Source organism: Galeopterus variegatus, unplaced genomic scaffold (genome assembly GCF_000696425.1).
Source record: "Galeopterus variegatus unplaced genomic scaffold, G_variegatus-3.0.2 Scaffold60, whole genome shotgun sequence".
In the NCBI taxonomy this organism is placed as follows: Eukaryota; Metazoa; Chordata; class Mammalia; order Dermoptera; family Cynocephalidae; genus Galeopterus; species Galeopterus variegatus.
The window spans coordinates 720,923-733,537 of NW_007726171.1; the positions used below are offsets into that span (position 1 = coordinate 720,923).

At 47.3% G+C, this 12,615-nt stretch overlaps 1 long non-coding RNA gene across 1 annotated transcript in view; it reads left to right on the forward strand.

Moving 5' to 3' along the window:
• The first annotated feature begins 9,512 nt into the window (after window positions 1–9,512).
• LOC103593194 overlaps window positions 9,513–12,615 on the forward strand; it is a 22,999-nt gene continuing 19,896 nt past the window's right edge. The window contains exon 1 of the long non-coding RNA XR_550721.1: window positions 9,513–9,649. This is a non-coding gene — a long non-coding RNA (uncharacterized LOC103593194). The remainder of the gene's footprint in view (window positions 9,650–12,615) is intronic.

A 12,615-nucleotide genomic window follows, 5' to 3' on the forward strand; every position in this document is an offset into this window, starting at 1 on the left:
ACATTACTTCATCCTGACAAGTCAGCTTGGTGAGAAGGAGGAAGGACACTAGTCACATACAGGCTTCAAGTTACCACAGGCTGACAGGGAACACTACTTTGCCTACTCTGTGCTACAGATGTAGGCTGGACTGATTTTTTCACTGAATTGATTGATCCAAGTGAGTGATTTGGCATCTTATAGACATGACCTGAGGGTACTTTCTCTGGGCCTGAATTGGGTTGATTCTTTTGAGTGAACTTACCAATGAATTAAAAGAATCAAGCTGATGAACTGGCTGGATTAGGTGGTTGAGTAGGCCTTGCATGGCCAGAGTGATTCTGAGTCAAAAAGGATGGACAGAATCTGACAGCTTAAAACAATATTCATCAATTAAGTAGAGATAAACCAGTGGCGCTATTTGGCACTGTGTTCAGCAAAACCAGTCAGCTGACTAAATGTTCTCATTTCAACCAATTTTTGTGCAAGGCAACAGCAGCAACAGCATCTGAGGGTCAGGGGACCCAAACGTGTTTGCGTTGAAAGCTGGATCTACACTGGCATTTAGGGTGAGGGAAAGGTTGTGTAAGTGACTGTACATTTGGAAGGATAAAACAGTAACACAAGGCTGTGTATGTGACTACATGAGTATGTTTATCTGGAACTTAAAACTAACATCATTGGCAAGAAAGTAAACATTGCATAGTGTGATTGGGGCTTTCCCTTTATATGGAATCACAGAATGTTAGGTATCAAAGGGACTTTAGAGTTCATGTGGAAACTGAGGCTTGAAGAGTTTTAAATGACCTGTCCAAGGTCACACAGCAAGTAAATAGCTGAGATACATTTCGACACTGTACTAATTTGCTATGGCTGCCATAACAAAGTACCACAGACTGGGTGGCTTAAAAAACAAATTTATTTTCCCATAGTTCTGGAGGCTAGAAGTCCAGGATGAAGGTGTTAGCAGTGCTGGTTCCTTCTGAGTCCTCTCTCCTTGGCTTGTAGATGGCTGTTGTCTCCCTGCATCTTCATATGGTCTTCTCTCTGTCTGTGTCCTAATCTCTTCCTATGAGGACACCAGTCATATTGGATTAGGGCCAACTCATATGATCTCATTTTAACTTAATTACCTCTTTAAAGGCCCTAACTGCAAATACAATTACATTCGAAAGTACCGAGGGGCTAGGTAGTTAGCTCAGCTGGTTAGAGCGCAGCCTTGTAACACCACAGGTCAAGGGTTCAGTTCCCCATACCGGCCAGCTGCCAAAAAAAAAAAACCACCAAAAAACCCGAGGCACGTGGGGTTAGGACTTCAATATATGGATTTGGAAGGGACACAGTTTAGCCCAGCAAACATCATGGTTCTGGACCCCCAGCTCAGTGCTATTGTACCCACATCAGACTAAGTGATCTGGTGGATTTTATTCTTGAATCAGTTCAATTTTTTGTTTCTTAGGGATGGGAAGTTCTTGAGTCAATGTGAGATTGAAAAATGTTTTCTGGAGCCAAGGTCCAATGGGAAACTGAATAAGCACTGGATGAGGAATCGGGGATTGTATAGACCACCAAACATTGGGAAAAGGAAGTTTCTAACTAGAATCTTTGGACTGGAAGGAACCCAGTGAGGTTAACTTGACCATCAGGGGGATAAGAACTTACCTGGTATATTCAGAGAACACAGGTGTCTGAGAGATGTCATGGCAGACAAGTTCTTTCGCATAATTAGCATTCCTCATGCTAAGCTCAACTCCTGTCCCTTGTCTACAGTCCTCAGGGTTGGACAGTAAAATAAGCCCCATCCAATGAGAGAGGTTTCCTCCCTTGAAGCTTGAAGAATGCTTGACAACATCTAAAGGAAAACTTTTTATTCAAGACAGCCTCTTTCTTGCCTCATCTGAGGCTGGGGGTGGGGAAGTTAGAGGCAAAAGAGCTACCCTTTTCCCTTTACCCTCTGCCCTGAGACCTTCAGTCCCCCTCAGACCCTGACCAGCTCTAGGAAATGGACTGAAGTGAGTTGATGTTTAATATGGTACAGAAATAGGGGGAAGGGAAAGGCTCTCTGATTTCACAGAAATCACAGATAGGCTCCAGTGGGATTACAGAACATGGTGTATGATGAGGCATCTGCCAAAAAGTGGCCACAACCAGGAAGGAAGTCACACATTAAAATGATGGTTGGTGCCTGTTTTCTGCAATGGGAAGCAAACTTGGATTCTGGGGGTTGGAGTGAGCAATTCCAAAAATATCTAGCTGAAATCCAAAGAGAGTCAGATTCAGCAGGGTGTTGGAAAAGTACTGGTTTGGGGATCAGAATACCTGGGTTCTGATCTCTGTGTGAGCCTGTTTCCCTTCCTTCACAATGAAGTTGTTTGATTAGGCTATCACTAAGAATCTTTCCAGCTCTGAAACTCTAAGCAAAAACTGGAGGATGCTGGGGGGCAGGGAGAAGGAATACTCTGTAGCAAATCAAATGATGGACTATGTGTCTCTATGAACAAAACCAGGCACAGAAAACTCTCCCTCTTCATTCCAGAGTTGGTGGGGGTGGGGGATTGAGGGTGTTAGCTGTGGTGTCTCTTCATTTGACAACTCAACCTTTTCCATGGGGCCCCTGAAAACACACCATGGGGAGCTGTTTCCTTTAAGGACCTTGCCCCTGAGGAGAGAGAGGCAAAGACAAGATGGGGAAGGAAGATATGGAAGATATCTGCATGATGTAAGCAGCCAGGTGAAAACAGAGAAATCAGCCCACTATCTGCTTAGTTTCAAAGATCAGACTAAAGGAATCCAATTTTGTAGCTCTCACCTGAAGTTAATAGATAATGAGGTGCAGGATCAGCCTTATGCAGTGACGTAGTTTAAAGCCCCTTGGACGGGTCTGTTTCCCCCTCCCCAATTATTCTGCCACTAAAATGCCTTAAGTTCCACCATTAGAACTCATAGAGTTAAGTACAGTCCTCTGCAGATCTCATCCTTTAAAATACAAAGGCACTAGTGGGATACTTCATCAAACAAGGATAGAACCAGAAAAGTAGTGCTTATGGGGGATGCTTAGGGAGATGAGGGGCTCTGAAGATTAATCTCTAGATATTTCTCAGTTTCACATTGCCAGACCCTTGTGGAAAAGCTAGACTCTGCCTGAGGTAGTGAGAACTTAAGGACTCCCCTAGAAATTAGGTGCCTGCAATTATGGGTATATTTCTAGTCTTGGGAAAAGGGGTGGACTCTAGTGGTGAGAGGAGTCTTTATGCTGAAAATCACAGGGGCTGCCAGTAAAACTGAATTCAGAGAGCTGAATTTTTTTTTTTTTTTTTTTGTCTTTTTCGTGACCGGTAAGGGGATCGCAACCCTTGGTGTGGTGTCGCCCACACTGCGCTCAGCCAGTGAGCGCACCGGCCATTCCTATACAAGATCCGAACCCGCAGCGGGAGCGTCGCTGCGCTCCCAGTGCCGCACTCTCCCGAGTGCGCCACGGGGTTGGCCCTGAACATTCTGATCATATACATGCACTTGGGTCAGCAACTGTAGAAGCTAGTGTAGAAGTGCCTCATGGAGCTCCTCAGTAGGTCCAGAGGATGTAAAACTGTTCCAGAAAAGAACAATATCAGTTTCCTTTCCATGATTATCTGCTGTTTATCTAACCCATCGAGCATTATTTGGAAGTGTTGAAACCTGGCAGATAGGGAAACAGCAGGATTCAAAACTTGGATAGGTGACTTAACCTTTCTGAGATTACATTTCTTCATCAAATTCAGTATAAAGCATCTGGCACAGTCCAGTTGGTTAGAGCACAGTATAATAACAACAAGGTCAAGGGTTAGGATCCCCATACTGGCCAGCCACCCTCCTACCCCCTGCCAAAAAAAGCACCTGGCATATAGTAATCTTCTATAAATGGAAACTATTATAGTTATGAGTATTGAGGGGGCTTCAGGATACTATCCATGAGTTGGAACTAAGTCATGGAATGAGTGACCATTATGGTTAAAAACAAATTAGAAGGCCAGACCCTGATAAATTCATGCATAATCTTCTTCTTACCTAGATGAATCTAGTCTCTTCCCAGCTGAATTTTACCTTTGAAGATCTGGCAATAAAAGAAGCAGAAAGAGTTCTGTATCCCTCCAAGCAACCTGGAAACTTTAGGTTTGGGTCAGGGTTGGCCTTACCCACAGGAAGATGGGTGGCTGCCTCCATGGTATAATTTAAGAACAATCATAAGCCACCCTCACCAAGTTTGTATCATGCCATCTGCCATATGGGTTTGAAATTTCATCATTATAGCTATTTGTCTCCATCTGAGCAATGGCTCCTGAAGACTCCTACCAAAAACCACACAGTTGCCTGGGAGAATGTGCATATCAGTACCCTGTGAAAGTTTCCCTAATCTGATGATCTGGCTGTTGCCAAGTAGAGAAGAATGAGCCGGGACTCAGGACAAGTATGTTTTGGTAGGAATGGGGTTATTAAAGAGCCAGAGCACAGGTCTCTTCCTTCCAGGAAGCATACAATGGAACACATGAACAACAGAAAGACATGAGTACTATGGAAAGAGGAAAAGGCACAATGGACATTGGACCCACCAAGAATGTCAGCTATGCCACCTGTGATTTAGAGAGCTAAGAAGTGGATTCAATTCTGACTTTTCCAGTTCGCCTAGATATTGATTCTACCTGGATCTTGTACCTTCCAGCCCAGACTTGCTTCATCCGAGGAGCAATTACGTACTTGGGCAGAGAGGTGGAGAACCGATCCTAGTGTCTGGGTGGTCTGAGCAATGCCCAGGATTCTCAGTAACTGAGGCCGAGCAGCTCTGTCTCTGATCAAGACCATCATGACAGAAGCTACAGTTCTCAGCTCTGAGCTGGTGTCAAAGAAATGAGTAACCAAAGGTGTGCTCTGCAGATTACCGGGACTCCAGAGGGTCTTTTATTTGGTCCAATAGTCCACTCAGACTCCAGAATCCAAAACTACGTGTCTGTTTCACATTTTAATTGTAATCTCTGAGGAGATATGAATTTATATTTCAAAGTACAAGGAAATGAATATTTTAAAAAGTGTAATTATTGTCATGGTTATCCACTCAGGAAAAAAATATGTATGTGAATATGTATGTACGAGCATACACATACTCCTTTCCTTCCTTCCCTTCCTTCCTTCCTTCCTTCCTTCCTTCCTTCCTTCCTTCCTTCCTTCCTTCCTTCCTTCCTTCCTTCCTTCCTTCCATCCTTCCCTCCCTCCCTCCCTCCCTCCCTTCCTCCCTCCCATTGCCAAAGGAGGCTAATGAGATATGTGGGATCTGGCATCTCTGACGTCTGCCTTGAACAGTCTGAAATCCACCAGAGTGGATGTCACTGGCCACATTCCTATACTTGACTCCGATGTTTTGGCATCATGACAGCACAAGTCCTCTCTAACCCCGTCTGCCCTGAACCTTGTGTAGGTAGTTTCTGCACTAAAAAGAACAGCCAGAGAAGAATTTGCTTCCTCCCTCATTATCCTAAATCTTGCTGTGATATCAGGGAAACAATAATAATACCTACAACAACCACAACAAAGTGCGTCTCTCTGGGCCTCAACTACTCCTCTCCCCAACCTTTCCTCTGAAGCATGTGAAACTTCCTTAACAAAGACAGAAAAACTGGGAATGGGAGAGGAGAACTGGGAATGGGAGAGAACGTGTTAAGCAGGTACAAAGCACATGAAGGGGTTCTATAAAAGCTCCGTCTCTGAGAGGGTGACTTTGTGGATGGGAGGAGGAGAAGGAACTGAAGGGTGGTAATTAGCTTATTATTGTTTCCCCTGGGTGTTGTGAGAATTCCTTAGGAAACACTTGTAAAAAAGCAGAGGGAAGACAGTAAATACACATCTAATGATATGCTAAATAAATTATTATTGTTATTATTATGACTATTATTATAGCAATTGCAACTTGCTCCTTGCATCCAAGTTTCCACTAGAGATGGGAATTTGTCCCCTTACAGACAGGCCTCTACTGCTGCCAATATGTCCCTAGGTATCCCCCACCCTCAGAAATTAGTTCAGTAATTGGACAGTATAGACCAGGCTTCAGTTAACAGCCACTCTCCTGGTTTCTGCAGAAGGAAAGCTGATTGGGAGCTCGGCATAAGCAAACAAGGCCTCTGCCAGGTGCCTGCTGTAGCAGAGAAAAGAAGGAAAAGGGCTTTGCCAAAGGGTTCTACTTAGGAAAGAGCTTCCTGATTCCCCATTTCCTGATTCAGGAAGGGCAGACAACCAGGGAGGGAATGGGTCACAAAAAGAAATGGAAAAAAACACAAATTAGAGATGCTCAACTTAGAGATCACAGGCTTCTAGGACTCCATGTAATCTCAGCAACTGTCAAGGACACTTGTGTATATGCATTTTGCTAGGGAGAGAGCTGATTGTTTTTGTCACCTTCTCAAAGGGATCTGAGACCCAGAAATAGCTAGGAGCCATTACAGCCCAGGTAAGAGAACCCAGGACTCTCTGGGCTCAATAATAGTAGCCAGTGTCTCTTGGTTTCCTGCCTTTTGCTTGAGGACAATTGTTATCAGAATCCCACAGGTTCTGATGTTTACAATGACTGTCCCCCTCCCCTCTGCCCCCCATCCTGGCTGGAGTCCAGACACCTGTCCCAAGTCCTTCTTAGGAAAACATATGTAAATGCAGGACCCTCAGTTCTCCCTCCCTGCAGGTCTTTAGGGAAAGCATCAACCATCCCCCTGGGCATTAGGCATTGGCGGGGAGGGAGAGGGAGGCTGGGTGTCTGAGGAGGAAACTGTCAAAGGCTGAGGGACTAGGAAATGGGATTCCAGGTTTAATTTAGTCCCCTCTCTAGATCTCAGTCCCTCACCTAGACATAAGGTGGTGTCCTATGTCTTCTAAGCATCCCCAGGAAAAAAGAAACCAAATTTGGGAGGGTCCTCCCTGCTCTTAGCTTTGATGGGAGTGAAGGCCAACTCCTCTCAAATTCCAAACCTGCCCATCTCATCCCATTCAGTGATAATGACCTTCGTGGCCACAAACTCCAGAAGGTCTACAGGGACTAAAGAGGGGAAAATGGTGACACTAAAAAAATAAATACATGCAACAGTCTGATTAGGTGCATTACTGGATTAGAAAATTTATGAGCTTTTTAAAATTAAAAATTTTTTTAATTAAAAAACTATTAAAATAAAAATTTTAAACATTAAACCTGATCTGTTGGATACCCCTGGAGCAGGCCTGAGGCATAGAAAGAGGCCTTTCCTTCCACCAGGCTGTCTGTCTGGTGCTGATTTATTTTTATTTTATTTGAGTATTTTTTTAATGGACCAAGTTCGTCTTTGGGACCCTCAGGCCAACAGGCAGTTTTTTCACAGCCCAGGTCTCAACTCTGGTTTAGTTTTCGTACATTTGGGGGTCTAGGGAACCAAGAGACTAGTGAGGGGTAGCAGAGGTGCACTGAGGAGGCATGGCCTGCCTTGTGCCCCCCACCCCCGTCCAATTTCCTAGCACCGGGTACCTCAGACTCCTCTCTCACCGTCTGGCTGTTCTCCCACCCTACTAACTACTGACTGGGCCAGAGACTGTGCTGCTGCCAGGGCCATGTTATCCTTCAGCCTGGCTAGGGTGCCTCTAGCCTGCTGGCTGGTGGTGGCCAGGGTGGTATGCAGAGCAAGGGTGAGCTTTCAGATGGATTGCCATTCTGTTTACCTCGACAAGTATGTATTGGGCAATCACTCTGTGCCAGGCAACAGACAGAGTTCCTGCCCTAAAGGGGCTCCTACTTCTGTGGGCAGGGGCATGTGGAGGGTGACACATGGCATTTAACCGCAGCCCAGGGGTTTCCACTCCCTTCCCAGCATCCTAGAGATCTTGGGGGCCGGGCTGGCTGCTAAGACTGAGTTTGGGAAAACTTCGCACAAACCATTCAACAAAGATATCTGTGACTCCCTGGGAAAAAAATGAACTGGGAGGGGGGTGGTATGTCTTTTTTCCCTAGGATGGTTGATGGCAGGAGAAGAAATGTGGAGCCTTAGCCCAGCAGCGCCAGGAAGGAGGCTGGCGGGAGCCGGGTAGATATGAACGGGAGAAGCGAGGTCTAGGGGACTAGGTCCATGTTCCCTGCTCATTAAAATCATTTTCTCCCTGTAAAGGCCCAGGGCAGGGCTGTTAGGGAGCTGGTAGTGCCCCTCTGTACCAAGAGGAGAGGGAAACCCAATTTGGGCAACAAAAAAGGTTCAAGAGAAATGCGATAGAAATGCTTGAGGCGCAAGACATTGTTAACCTTTAGTGCACTAGAAGCTGAGCTGAAGGTCCGCTTCCTTAGTGGAGAGTGTCTCTGGGTGGGGTGACTGCTCCTGCCTCCTCTTCTATAAGTCTCTCATCCGTACTCATCTGCACCAGACCCTCATGAAACCAGTTCTCACCTTCTGGTGGTGCCGGGCATTTACCTTTTTCCTCCTGGTCTGCTTTTCCTGTTGGGCCCCTATCACATTACATTTGCCTCCCCTCTTTGAGGCTTCCTATGTTCTGTTTACTCTTTTGTAACTCCATCCCTCCATAAGTAAAGAACCCTGCTAGCTGGTTTCCTGGATGGCCAGATAGAGTTTTTCAGTTGGCCCTCTGCAGACATCTCTGTGAACAAATCTTCCCCAGCCCATACAAATATGTCTGTACAGAGACAGACTGGCCTAAGTCCCAAGGCACACACATCACGAGATAATTATACCTTATATACATACGGATATCTCTATATAGTTACATTTGAAAGTGTCTATCACTCTAGGGAGAGATAGCAGCATGTACATATGGGACTATAATTACATATGTCTATTTTTATAACTATGTAGTTATAAATAGATATGCCTATATATAGTGATAATAATATAGAAATATCTCCATAGCCATATATGGCTCTAAGTGAATGCTCTAACTACTCTATATCACAATCAATAAGTATATATCTCCTGATACATAATTCTAATGATATACATTTATCTATATAGCTGTTCAGAGATATAAATCTGTCAGAATATCAAATGTCCATAAAGCTGGATGGCTATAAGAGAGTCGTATATTTCCCCATATATAAATCTGCTCTTTTAACTATTGTGTATGCACAAATACAATGCAAATAATTGTATTTTCCTCAAGCATAAATCTGTAAATACAACCACAGCACATTTAGGTGTGGTTAGAGATAGAGCAATATTTTCTAGACATCAGTCTGTCAATAGAGCCACCAGTGCCTCCAAACAGAGAGAGTTATTGAGGGAGTTATAAATAAACTCTCCAGATATGAACCGATCAGTTGGACTAGATGTAAACGCGGCTCCAACCACCCTTTCTTCTTCTTTGTAAGAAATTTCTGAAGAGAGCCCGATCTCATATGACAGGGTGCTGAGGTGTCTGGGTACTGGTATTTTCCCCCAAGGAGGGCTGGAGGTCGGAACTTTGGGAAACCAAGCGGGAGCGGGTGGGGGGCAGTGTCAGCTCCCAACGCAGCCCAGAAGCCCCTTGCGTCAGTCTCCTGGTAGCTGAGAGCTTGGGCAAGTGGAGAGGCCTAAGGGAGAAAAATGAAAAAGCAGAGTCTGGCTTGAGTCACTTTGCCTCCTCTCGGGCCCAAACCCCTCTGACCAGGGAAGCCGGAGCGGGCATCGGAGCTGAGAGAACCTGAGAGGTGCGGAGGCTGGGGGAAGGGGGCAGCAGCCCGGCTGGGGAGGCCGAGGCCGAGCGGGTCGCCAGCCGTGCCTGGGCGGTCTGGCGGCCATCGCCAGAGGCAGCTGCCTGGTCGGCGGCTGCCGCCACACCGGACCTGGGTCCTCCTCGCCCTGCGCTCAGCGTTTCGACCTGTGTTTTATTTTATTGCTATTCTGTCCCGGATTATCACAGTGTCCTCCGCCCCGTGTTGTTCTCGAACACGAGGATGCCCAGGGCTCTCTTTCGAATCTCTGATGTGTGTGTTGGTTTTAAAGAAAGTGGATAGTGTATTTCCACGGCTCTTTTCAGACCAAATGGGTCATCGCTTTTGAAAAAGAATCCAAATAACTGAAAATGTTTGTGACAAATCTTTTAGAAGTTCTCACGCTCATCTGTTATGGCCAGTTTCTTTTCGTTTTTCTCTTTTATAAAGTTGGCTGATTTGAGTTTTTATATTTCCTCTTTGATTTTCTTTTTGTCGTTGTTGTTATTGCTGCTACAATTGTTTTTAAAGGAGGGATTTCGTTAGATCCGAGACTGTGAGGTGGCTTCCTCTCCCCAACTTCGTATCTCTTCACCTCTGACTCCCACCTCCCTCAAATAAATAAATTAACAAAATGATCAGAAAACTGTACCTGGAGAGAATGAGGTGGACGTTTCAGGATCCAGGACCATGGTCTTCTCTTCCTTTACGGAAATCGCCTCGGCTCCAAGCTCGCGAAAGAAAATCCAAGGCCCCTGAACCCCTCCCTTCTTTTTTAAAGATCCTAGGAAGAGAACTTTCCCTAGGCCTACCGGCGCCCCGGCCTCGCTCTCCCGACTCCCGGGGCGGGGCGGCCATAGACGTTTTCCCGCTCCCGCCGGCCCCGCGCGCGGCTCGTCCTCCCGGGCACCTCTGCAGCCTGGCCTGCCCGGATGGAGGCTGTGATCACCGCCTCGTCTATCTCTGCCCCTTGGCCTGATCCTGCACGTTTGGCCTCCTCTTTAAAACAGGGGCTCCCAGAGAGTCCCAAAAGCCACTAACCACCCCCATATGTGGGATTCCTTCCCTGATCGCACAAAGCAAAAGCCCGAGAAAAAGAATCAGGAAAGAATGGCCTCCTCCTGGCTCTCCCTCCTCTCCACTGGCCAGACCTTGTCTAGGGAGGGGGTTCCCAACCCCAGCCCCCCAAAGGCATATGAAGAAGCTAACTTCCTTCCTTTCTTGTCTTCCCCTCAGATGCTGTAATCATGAGTCCTTCCTCTGTCCCCTCAAAATACCTCCTCTTGCATTTTATGGTTATCCTGCTAGGGAGGGACTGTTAACTACTGTTTCCATTGTTATTATTTGTTATTTATTGTTATTATGATTGTTGTTAGAGATTTGTTCGCTGGGTTAAGGGGACAGCAGCCTGGCCCAGAGGGAGGCCTGCCTGTCGCACGTGTGCGCACACACACCCCACACACACCTAACATGGTGCACACACTTACGCATATATGCCCACGAATTCCAGGAGCCTGAGCAGCAACTCAAAGGGGGCAGGCATCTTCCTACCCCAGTACACAAACAACACACTGCCCACACACAAGCACTGGAGCAGAACACCACCCCAGACCGATGCTAAAACCCACACGCACCGAGCTCGCAAGGAAAGGAAAATATGTAAGGATCCCTTCTCTCCCACAACCTGGAGGGGCGAGTCAGGCCTCTGTCTCTTTCCCCCAGCCTCTCTCGCTTTCTCTTTTTTTCCCCCTCCTTGTTTACAGCTTCAGAGAGCTCAAGGCCCATAAATCTTGAGGGGCCTACAGAGCACAGAGCACATTTGTATGCATCGTTAGGACTCGCTAATACCTAAGCCCATTAACGAGCATGTATGCGCGTGGTTTCCGGTGTGTATTAACTTATAGTTAAATTCTGTAGGAAAGGGCATTGTGAATTAACATATACCAAATCCATCACGGGCTGTTGTCATATCAGATTAGTCAGCCGTGGGTTTGGGGGAGCAAGTTGCCTGGGTCGGGGTGTACCCACCCTCCGAACTTTGTGGCGCAAGCCGGGGGGTCTGGGGGAAGACGAGGACACTCGTCCCCAGCCCCGGTCGTTCCTTCCGATGCCCCAGGCCTAGCGGCTGCACGCCTGCGGAACGGCGAAGGGCAGGAGAGCTGGGTCCGGAGGCCCGCGCCTTTTCAGGGAGGCGGGCGAGGGGAGGCCCCGCCGGCGGCAGGCCGGGGTTGTGCTGGGGCGGCTCGGCCCGTGGCCGCTGGGCCGTCTGGTTTCTGCTTCCTGAGAGAAAGGAGAGGAGAGGCAAGTGGAGTCGCTGAACTTAAAGCGAAGAGAAGGCAGTGGGGGAGGAAAAAAACGATCGTAGGAGGAGGAGGCCGAGAGGCCGAGGAAAGGAAGGGAGTCCCGGCTCTGGGGAGCCTGGAGATGTCTCCGAGGGGCTGAAACCCGAACCGCTGGGTGAAGGTTTTCCTTTCCCCATCCAGCTGCTCTGCCCCAGTCCAGGAGGCTAATTCCCGCTCTCTCACGGAGGGAAAAACCTAAACCCAAAACAAAAAAACAAAAACAGAAAGAAAGAAAGAAAAAAGATAAAATCGAATTCTCTGGCGTGTTTCGGCCAGGTGTTCCCGGTTCCAGTGACTCAGAACCTATGGGAACCCCAAGGATCTAGATAATTGGGCCTGTATAGACAGAGACGAGGGGTAACAGTTCTAGAGGGAGGAAGGGGAGAGGAAGGTCCATCTCTTGGGGTCCTGTAGAAAATGCCAAAGACGAAACAAGCTCTATTATTATGTCCGTGCAGATCTATTTACTTATTTAAACACAGCAGACTGAGGGGGCGAGGCAGGGAACAAACGGCCAGGACGGAGCGGGCTGGCGGGGGAGAAAGGGCCCCCCTTTCCTTTGCGGGGACAGCCACGGGGCCTCCGCGGCGGGCCGGGCCGGGCTGGGGGAGGGGCGCGGGC